Source organism: Nerophis lumbriciformis, linkage group LG07 (assembly GCF_033978685.3).
Source record: "Nerophis lumbriciformis linkage group LG07, RoL_Nlum_v2.1, whole genome shotgun sequence".
Taxonomy (NCBI): domain Eukaryota; kingdom Metazoa; phylum Chordata; class Actinopteri; order Syngnathiformes; family Syngnathidae; genus Nerophis; species Nerophis lumbriciformis.
In genome coordinates, this window is record NC_084554.2 from 44,212,501 (window position 1) to 44,223,919 (window position 11,419).

Below are 11,419 nucleotides of genomic sequence, written 5' to 3' on the forward strand. Positions count from 1 at the left end.
TATTTATATTATTCACATGTGAATAATGCTGTATAATGGACTGTATTTATTTTATTCACATGTGAATAATGCTGTATAATAAACTGTATTTATATCATTCACATGTGAATAATGCTGTATAATATACTGTATTTATATCATTCACATGTGAATAATGCTGTATAATAGACTGTATTTATATTATTCATATGTGAATAATTCTGTATTATAGACTGTATTTATATTATTCACATGTGAATAATGTTGTATAATAGACTGCATTTATATTATTCACATGTGAATAATGCTGTATAATAGACTGTATTTATATCATTCTCATGTGAATAATGCTGTATAACAGACTGTATTTATATTATTCACATGTGAATAATGCTGTATAATAGACTGTATTTATTTTATTCACATGTGAATAATGCTGTATAATATACTGCATTTATATCATCCACATGTGAATATTGCTCTATAATAGACTGTATTTATATTATTCACATGTGAATAATGCTATATAATAGACTGTATTTATATTATGAAATATCTCCTATATAACTCCTTTGTCCCACACGCCATTAGACTGTACAACTCCTCTCTGGAGGGGAGGGGGGGTACTAGGATGACAGGGGATGCAAAACAATAACAGTGCAATACTTTTTCATAACATGGTCACTACTGTCTAGTTTCTCTTGTTATATTCTTATTTTACTGTTATATTTGTATTCTCATTGTTGCTTTTTATTTTTATTCTTATTGTAATATTTTTCTATTTTGTTTCCATTTATACCCCGATTATGTCAGGGTTGTCCCTGACAGTTTGACTGTGTTTTAGTTTTTCCTCTGCGTTTTTCTTAGTTTTCTGTCAGCGCTTTTATTTTGTCTTCATTTCCTGATTGTCTCCCTGAGTGCTGCTTCCCCTCAGCTGTGGCTGATTGGCACCTGGCCACACCTGGTGTCAATCAGCCAGCTGCTATTTGAACCTGCCTTCCCCTCCAGTCAGTGCTGGATTATTGTCATTGTCGATGTCACTACTACCTGTCATAATACTTGTCGTTGTAGCTCTGTCTACTTTTGTTCACTCTGCTCATGTCATAGTTCCTTCGTGTCACAGTAAGTGTTGTTGTTTCTTGTCGACAGTTAGCCTTTGTGCTATTTTAGTTCATAGCCAAGTTTGATCTCCGCCTTGTGCGCGCCTTTTGTTTGTACCCTTTTGTTTGTTTTTTTGCTATAGTATTAAATCTTGTTTTCTCGCTCAATGCCTGCCATCATCTCTGCATCTTGGGGTTCGTCACCAATATACCCTGACACATTATTTACTTTTTAAATTCGATCTCAATTCTGTACACTGCTGCTGGAATTTTAATTTTCCTGAGGGAACTCTCCTGAAGGAATTAATAAAGTACTATCTATCTATTTATCTATCATGAAGCTAATTTGACTTGATTGTAACTTTTATAAATCACCAAAATTGATCATGTATGTTGCTGTATGTATACTGTTGACACAGCAGATTTGGTCACATTTTCAGTAGAACCATAATAAATTCATAAAAGAACAAAACGTCACAAATGTTTTTTGTGACCAACAAGTATGTGCTCCAATCACTCTATCACAAAAAAATAAGAGTTGTAGAAATTGTTGGAAACTCAAGACAGCCTGTATTTAAACTTTTGACCACGACTGTATATGTATTCCAAAAGAAGTGCAGTTCCCCTTTAATGCCAATGTGTTTTTTTTATCCAATTAGAATTCCTGGGGGGGCAGCACGGTGGCACAGGGGTTAGTGCATGTGCCTCACAATACGAAGGACCCTCCGGCTAATGTTGCACGTGGTATTGCATGATTGGAGGGGTCGCATGCCGAAATGGGAACTTATTTTTCATCTGCTCGCAGCTGATGCTCTTCATTGGAGTGTTACGGAGAGGAAATTAATTTTACCAAAAGAAAAATAACAAAAATCTGGTCAGAGAGTTATTTGACAAATTGCTTAGATGCGTGGATACGGCAGCACAGCGTCAAACTGACAGCTTTTACGAAATAAATAATACACCTGAATAGTCAGGATAGCAGCAGGTTCTTTTTCATTTCTATTACTATGGAAACACTGGAAAGGGCCTCTGGAATCAGTGACAACTTGTGTGACCCAAGATGAGACATACTTTAGTCAATCCAATCCCCTCCACACAATCTGCAGCAGCAAGAGGACATTTAACATGACAAGTGAGTTAAAAAAAAATGGAAAGCCAAAGAAACTTAAATGGGACGCATTAATTGCGGATGCCCGAATTTGGTAAGGTTAGAAAAGTTGTGGAATAAAGCAAAAAAAATACAACTTTTTCACAATTCATTACGTACACCGAAGGAAAATCATTGAAATGAAAAAGGATTTCGCAAAAACCACATCATTCATTTCTATTCAGCTTTGTGCAGGAGGAGGTTATGGTGCACAGGAAGATGGCAACACATTAAAACAGATCAATGTATTTCATCTCTGATGGGAGTAATAATTCCGTTGGTCTTCAACTGACTATTTGGAACGGATTAGTAACTAAGGGTGCAAATACATCGATTCAAAAGGACACTTCGTTCACTAACGGTGTTACAAAAGAAGTCAGATTAATACATAATGTCGGGGTTTGTTTATTGAATCAAAAATATAGAAATTCAACGAGCTGCTGCATTTGCAAACAGCTAAAAATGATGTAGCAAGCAAACTATAACCTGCTACCATACTTGCCAACCTTGAGACCTCCGATTTCGGGAGGTGTGTGTGTGTGTGGGGGGGGGGGGTTAAGAGGGGAGGAGTATATTTACAGCTAGAATTCACCAAGTCAAGTATTTCATATATATATATATATATATATATATAAGAAATACTTGACTTTCAGTGAATTCTAGCTATATATATATATATATATATATATATATATATATATATATATACACACACATATATATATATATATATATAAATATAAATAAGAGAAATACTTGAATTTCAGTGTTCATTTATTTACACATATACACACACATAACACTCATCTACTCATTGTTGAGTTAAGGGTTGAATTGTCCATCCTTGTTCTATTCTCTGTCACTATTTTTCCAACCATGCTGAACACCCTCCCTGATGATGCATTCTGCTTCATCTCCTTGTTGTGTGCGCAGTTGTGCACTGCACTCTCTAAAAGCCCTAGATGTTATTGTCACATATGCATGTACAGTAGATCGCAGTATTGTCCAGTATTGCAAGACCGAATCCACCCAAAAAAAGTCACTTAACAAGAAGACAAAAAGTGCAAAAACAACAATGCTCGCGCCGGAGGAGCCGTGAACGACTGCAGGGACACAACTTTAGGTACACCTGCAGACTGCAGCACGGATTTCATATTTTATTCGTTCACAACTCCTCCAACACGAACACCACTGTTCCCGCACTTATAAGTAAAGGTAAGACCATAATAAGGTTTTTTTTAATTAAATGTGATTTTTTTGTGTGCTACAGTTTGTATGTGTAAAGTTAAAGTTAAGTTAAAGTACCAATGATTGTCACACACACTAGGTGTAATGAAATTTGTCATCTGCATTTGACCCATCCCCTTGCTCACCCCCTGGGATGTGAGGGGAGCAGTGGGCAGCAGCGGCGCCGCGCCTGGGAATCATTTTTGGTGATTTAACCCCCAATTCCAACCCTTGATGCTGAGTGCCAAGGAGGGAAAAATGCTGGTATGAGCTTTTAAACATAACCCGTTAACTGCTGCCAATCAAATGGTGAATAAAAATATACTCTTTAGGGTTTATATGTTTGTAAATCTGACTGTGATGAAGTCAGTGCCTCACCAGTCATGAACCTCACCGCACGTCACTGCTGTACATATTCAAAGAAATTGACTCTTTGATTATTTATCTATATGTTTATGTATTTGCAATACAAATTGAGCACAGGAAGTGAAAAACGTGCTAGAAATTGCTACGAAACGGAAAAGGGCTAGGATTAAATTGGCTCTGCTTCCTCCTCCTCATTTTGGGACATGTTGAAAAATGAGGTGTACATGCACGCACCTTCAAAATGAACTAACAGCATTCGGAAAAGATGGGCCAGTAAGAAACGAGCAGCGGGCCACGAATGGCGGAACTTGAGTTCTGCACCACACTCGTGTCTTGTGGAGGACAGTCCACCATCATGGAAGCTGTTTGACACAACTTGACACTTAATTGCCTTCCTCGAGTGGAAATGAGCTTGGCTGCCCTATTTTCCGCATCCCATCTCCCAAAGGAGGGTGAATTGTTTGTGGTTGTCCGTTGTTCTTCTCTAGCCTTTTTTTTGTCTGCCATAATTTCAAAGCGAGGTTTTATTTGTGATAAGAAAAGCCTTTTGCGTCATCAGCCTTAGTCATAGCCTCAGGTATGCAAAGGTAATCCATTCAAGATGATCCCCTGCTGGACCCACTATGGACTGGACTCTCACATTATTAACTAGATCCACTTCACATCCAGTGGTCCGCCACATCAATTTACGTGGTTTACCAGATTACTTTATACGCACCGCCAAGTCATTTTATGTGGTTCGCCAATTAAATAAAAAAGACAATATAACATACATCCATAAACGTGGACGCATGTGAAAAGTGCAATATATTTATCTGTATATCCATCCATCCATCCATCTTCTTCCGCTTATCCGAGGTCGGGTCGCGGGGGCAGCAGCCTAAGCAGGGAAGCCCAGACTTCCCTCTCCCCAGCCACTTGATCCAGCTCCTCCCGGGGGACCCCGAGGCGTTCCCAGGCTAGCCGGGAGACATAGTCTTCCCAACGTGTCCTGGGTCTTCCCCGCGGCCTCCTACCGGTCGGACGTGCCCTAAACACCTCCCTAGGGAGGCGTTCGGGTGGCATCCTGACCAGATGCCCGAACCACCTCATCTGGCTCCTCTCGATGTGGAGGAGCAGTGGCTTTACTTTGAGCTCCTCCCGGATGGCAGAGCTTCTCACCCTATCTCTGAGGGAGAGCCCCGCTACCCGGCGGAGGAAACTCATTTCGGCCGCTTGTACCCGTGATCTTGTCCTTTCGGTCATAACCCAAAGCTCATGACCATAGGTGAGGATGGGAACGTAGATCGACCGGTAAATTGAGAGCTTTGCCTTCCGGCTCAGCTCCTTCTTCACCACAACGGACCGATACAGCGTCCGCATTACTGAAGACGCCGCACCGATCCGCCTGTCGATCTCACGATCCACTCTTCCCTCACTCGTGAACAAGACTCCGATGTACTTGAACTCCTCCACTTGGGGCAAGATCTCCTCCCCAACCCGGAGATGGCACTCCACCCTTTTCCGGGCGAGAACCATGGACTCGGACTTGGAGGTGCTGATTCTCATCCCAGTCGCTTCACACTCAGCTGCGAACCGATCCAGTGAGAGCTGAAGATCCTGGCCAGATGAAGCCATCAGGACCACATCATCTGCAAAAAGCAGAGACCTAATCCTGCAGCCACCAAACCAAATCCCCTCAACGCCTTGACTGCGCCTAGAAATTCTGTCCATAAAAGTTATGAACAGAATCGGTGACAAAGGGCAGCCTTGGCGGAGTCCAACCCTCACTGGAAACGTGTCCGACTTACTACCGGCAATGCGGACCAAGCTCTGGCACTGATCATACAGGGAGCGGACTGCCACAATCAGACAGTCCGATACCCCATACTCTCTGAGCACTCCCCACAGGACTTCCCGAGGGACACGGTCGAATGCCTTCTCCAAGTCCACAAAACACATGTAGACTGGTTGGGCAAACTCCCATGCACCCTCAAGGACCCTGCCGAGAGTATAGAGCTGGTCCACAGTTCCACGACCAGGACGAAAACCACACTATTCCTCCTGAATCCGAGGTTCGACTATCCGGCGTAGCCTCCTCTCCAGTACACCTGAATAGACCTTACCGGGAAGGCTGAGGAGTGTGATCCCACGATAGTTAGAACACACCCTCCGGTTCCCCTTCTTAAAGAGAGGAACCACCACCCCGGTCTGCCAATCCAGTGGTACCGCCCCCGATGTCCACGCGATGCTGCAGAGTCTTGTCAACCAAGACAGCCCCACAGCATCCAGAGCCTTAAGGAACTCCGGGCGGATCTCATCTATCCCCGGAGCCTTGCCACCGAGGAGCTTTTTAACTACCTCAGCAACCTCAGCCCCAGAAATAGGAGAGCCCACCACAGACTCCCCAGGCACTGCTTCCTCATAGGAAGACGTGTTGGTGGGATTGAGGAGGTCTTCGAAGTATTCCCTCCACCGATCCACAACATCCGCAGTCGAGGTCAGCAGAACACCATCCTCACCATACACGGTGTTGATAGTGCACTGCTTCCCCTTCCTGAGGCGGCGGATGGTGGTCCAGAATTGCTTCGAAGCCGTCCGGAAGTCGTTTTCCATGGCCTCACCGAACTCCTCCCATGTCCGAGTTTTTGCCTCTGCGACCGCTGAAGCCGCACGCCGCTTGGCGTGTCGGTACCTGTCCGCTGCCTCGGGAGTCCTATGAGCCAAAAGAACCCGATAGGACTCCTTCTTCAGCTTGACGGCATCCCTCACCGCCGGTGTCCACCAACGGGTTCTAGGATTACCGCCACGACAAGCACCAACTACCTTGCGGCCACAGCTCCAATCAGCCGCCTCGACAATAGAGGCGCGGAACATGGTCCATTCGGACTCAATGTCCAGCACCTCCCTCGTGACATGTTCAAAGTTCTTCCGGAGGTGGGAATTGAAACTCTCTCTGACAGGAGACTCTGCCAGACGTTCCCAGCAAACCCTCACAATGCGTTTGGGCCTGCCAGGTCTGTCCGGCATCCTCCCCCACAATCGTAGCCAACTCACCACCAGGTGGTGATCGGTAGAAAGCTCCGCCCCTCTCTTCACCCGAGTGTCCAAAACATGAGGCCGCAAATCCGATGACACAACTACAAAGTCGATCATGGAACTGCGGCCTAGGGTGTCCTGGTGCCAAGTGCACATATGGACACCCTTATGTTTGAACATGGTGTTCGTTATGGACAATCTGTGACGGGCACAAAAGTCCAATAACAAAACACCGCTCGGGTTCAGATCTGGGCAGCCATTCTTCCCAATCACGCCTCTCCAGGTTTCACTGTCGTTGCCAACATGAGCATTGAAGTCCCCCAGTAGCACGAGGGAATCACCCGGGGAAGCACTCTCAAGTACTCCCTCGAGTGAATCCAAAAAGGGTGGGTACTCTGAGCTGCGGTTTGGCGCGTAAGCGCAAACCACAGTCAGGACCCGTTCCCCCACCCGAAGTCGAAGGGAAGCTACCCTCTCGTCCACCGGGTTGAACTCCAATGTACAGGCTCTGAGCCGGGGGGAAACAAGAATTGCCACCCCAGCCCGTCGCCTCTCACTGCCGGCAACGCCAGAGTGGAAGAGAGTCCAGCCCCTCTCGAGAGAACTGGTTCCAGAGCCCTTGCTATCTGTACAGTAATCTATTTATTTATTTATATATATTTATATATATTTATTTATTTTATATATATATTATATATATTATTTATATATATTTATTTATTTTATATATATATTATATATATTATTTATATATATTTATTTATTTATATATGCACCTTATTGCTTTTTTATCCTGCACTACCATGAGCTTATGTAACGAAATTTCGTTCTTATCTGTGCTGTAAAGTTCAAATTTGAATGACAACAAAAAGGAACTCTAAGTCTAAGTCTAATTTAATGTGGCTTGCCACATTGTTCTATTGGCCTGCAAAAAGCTAGAAATGATGAAGCCATTTCTGGCTAAATGCATTTGTTTGTTTTCGACCGTTTTGACACAGAAACGTACTGCATGGGATTGCACGTGTTCTCCACTTTAGTTTCATCTGATCATGCATTTTTTGCGTTGACAAAATCCGGAGGCACACCACCAGCAGAAATCATTAAAAAACGAAACTCAGTTGACAGTAAAAAGTAATCGTCGCAATTGTTGGATATGACTTTAAACCATAACCAAGCATGCATCACTATAGCTCTTGTCTCAAAGTAGGTGTACTGTCACCACCTGTCACATCACACCCTGACTTATTTGGACTTTTTTGCTGTTTTCCTGTGTGTAGTGTTTTACTTCTTGTCTTGCGCTCCTATTTTGGTGTCTTTTTGTCTTTTTTTTGGTATTTTCCTGTAGCAGTTTCATGTCTTCCTTTGAGCGATATTTCCCGCATCTACTTGGTTTTAGCAATCAAGAATATTTCAGTTGTTTTTATCCTTCTTTGTGGGGACATTGTTGATTGTCATGTCCAGATGTACTTTGTGGACGCCGTCTTTGCTCCACAGTAAGTCTTTGCTGTCGTCCAGCATTCTGTTTTTGTTTACTTTGTAGCCAGTTCACTTTTAGTTTAATTCTGCATAGCCTTCCCTAACTCACCTTTTGTTTATTTTTTGTTTAAGCATTAGACACCCTTTTACCTGCACACTGTTTCCGACATCTACAAAGCAATTAGCTACCGGCTGCCACCTACTGATATGGAAGAGTATTACCCGGTTACTCTGCCGAGCTCTAGACAGCACCGACACTCAACAACAACACATCATTTGCAGACTATAATTACTGGTTTGCAAAAAAAATATTTTTTTACCCCAAATAGGTGAAGTTAGATCAGGGGTCGGCAACCCGCGGCTCTAGAGCCGCATGGGGCTCTTTAGCGCCGCCCTAGTGGCTCTCTGGAGCTTTTTCAAAAATGTATGAAAAATGGAAAAAGATGTGGGGGAAAAAAATCTATTTTTTGTTTTAATATGGTTTCTGTAGGAGGACAAACATGACACAAACCTCCCTAATTGTTACAAAGCACACTGTTTATATTAAACATGCTTCACTGATTCGAGTATTTGGCGAGCGCCGTTTTGTCCTACTAATTTTGGTGGTCCTTGAACTCACCGTAGTTTGTTTACATGTATAACTTTCTCCGACTTTCTAGGACCTGAATCATGCCACTTCTTTTTCTGTCTCATTTTGTCCACCAAACTTTTAAGGTTGTTTATGAAAGGTGAGTTTTGTTGATGTTATTGACTTGTTGGAATGCTAATCAGACATATTTAGTCACTGCATGGCTGCAAGCTAATCGATGCTAACATGCTATTTAGGCTAGCTACATGTACATATTGCATCATTATGCCTCATTTGTAGCTATATTTGAGCTCATTTAGTTTCCTTTAAGTCCTCTTGATTCAATTCATATCTCATGACACACTATCTGTATGTAATATGGTTTTACATTTTTTGCGGCTCCAGAAAGATTTGTTTTTGTATTTTTGGTCCAATATGGCTCTTTCAACATTTTGGGTTGCCGACCCCTGAGTTAGACCATCTCCCACGGCACACCAGACTGTATCTCACTGCACACGAGTGTGTCGCGGCACAGTGGTTGAAAAAGACTGCATTAGAAAACATGACTGCACATCATAATGGCAGCTACACTTTCCATCTTAAAGATCTAAAAAAATGATTTGGGAATGTCCGGCGGGCCAGATTGAAAAGCTTAACGGGCCGCATGTGGCCCCCGGGCCTTAATTTGCCTGGGTCTGTTCTAAGGGCAGCCGTAATTGCGATGTGGCCCACCTCATTAAAAAAAGAGTTTAACACCCCTGGCGCCCCCGTACTGCTCACTTGACGTGGATAAAACCGAACCGAGTTGAGAGGGAGGGACTGTCATCAGCATAGACATTGCTTGAAAATAACAACATTCTCATGAGAAGAAGTGTAATGGGAAGTCGTCATAAAGCACCAGGGGACTGGATTCGGGTCAAGGGTCAGCGTCAATTGCTGGTGTCTGGGACAGAGTAAGCAGTATTCAAACCAGCAACTGTCTGGTTCCTGGCCGACCTGCTGTACCCACTCACTGCTCAACACGCAACATAAAAATGCAGAATCAGACACACACTGATTGGCTAACACTGCCATTTGCTCGCCGCATCCATTGACAGCCATTATTCAAGCGCAGGAAGTGACCTATTGATTGACACCACCTTGACACGCCGAGTCAAGCACTCTGACTTGGAATGTCACTCAATAAACAAGCGGCGGTGCACCACAAAGACGCTCGCTGGCTTGGAGAGGCCTTGTGGTCTGCTTTACTAAGATAATTCTAGAAATACAAGAATAATTAGCTCCAGGGATGACAGACTAACGCATAATGATGTTTATCTGAAATGGAGAAAACGCGTGTGTGTGTGTGTTTGTATGTTTTTATATTTCTACCCTTCTTGAGACATCAACAAGGAAAAGTACCGTCTATATGAGGACCGGTGAACAATTTAAGACCAAAATCAGGGTCCCAATACGGAAAACCATTGCATATAATAGAGAATGTCTCATTTGCACCCCTGGTGGTGAAATCTATCAAAATTAGGGTGGTTCCAAAAAGGGGGGATTTTTCAAATTGACTGTGTCGGTTTTAAAAGTGCTCCCCCTCTGGCCAACATTTGTAATAACAAGTGTGTGTAAAAATTTGAAGTGCTCCCCCTTTGGCCAAAATTAATTTAACAAATTAAATAAATATGTATAAAGAGACATACTGTAATAACTTGAAGTAAATAATGAAGGTTAATAACCAATTACAAACAAAAAATAAAAAATGTTTTAATTAACTAAAAGCAGTCTTTTTCTCACAATGTGTCGACCTTTTTTTTTATAAAATTGGGAACAATTTCTCATATTCTTTCTGTTTCTTTTAAAATGATTACCTATGTAAAATTACTACTTTTTAATGCAAAATGGTGACATTTGTCATATAAAATTCTGACTTTTATCAAATTGTTTTGTTGTTCTTGTAAAATAGTGACATTTTTTGAGTAAAATTATGACTCTTGTCATAATTTTGCCAAGTAAAATTCCGATTATTATTATAGTATTGCCAAAATGTAAAAGTTTTCTTATAAAATGGGGACTTTTGTCGAGTAAAATTACGACTCTTTTCATAAAATTGCCAAAATTGTAAGCTTTGCTTGTAAAATTTTGACTTGCATTGAGTAAAATCATGACTTTTATTATAATACTGCTAAAATTCTACGTTTTTCTTGTGAAATTCCAACTAATTTTTCACAACAAGTGTTTTTATATTTGCATAGTATGTATAAAAAAGGTGGTCCTAAAGAGGTAAGCTTTTTCTGAGAAATTAAACACGATTCTGTGTACCGTAACGATTCTTCATTGATTAAATTGTATTTTATTTTTTCAAAACTCTGTCCTGTCCAGCCACTTTAGTAAATGTTTGGAATTTTACCCCACCGAAACAGTTTTCTTTTAAGTAATATCGAAATTTATCATAGCTGTTTATCTATTTTACGGAGGAATGTAGTTAATCATAGAACTGGCACCCAATGTTATTGAAAAAGTATTGATTTTGAATCGAGAATCGATTCTGAC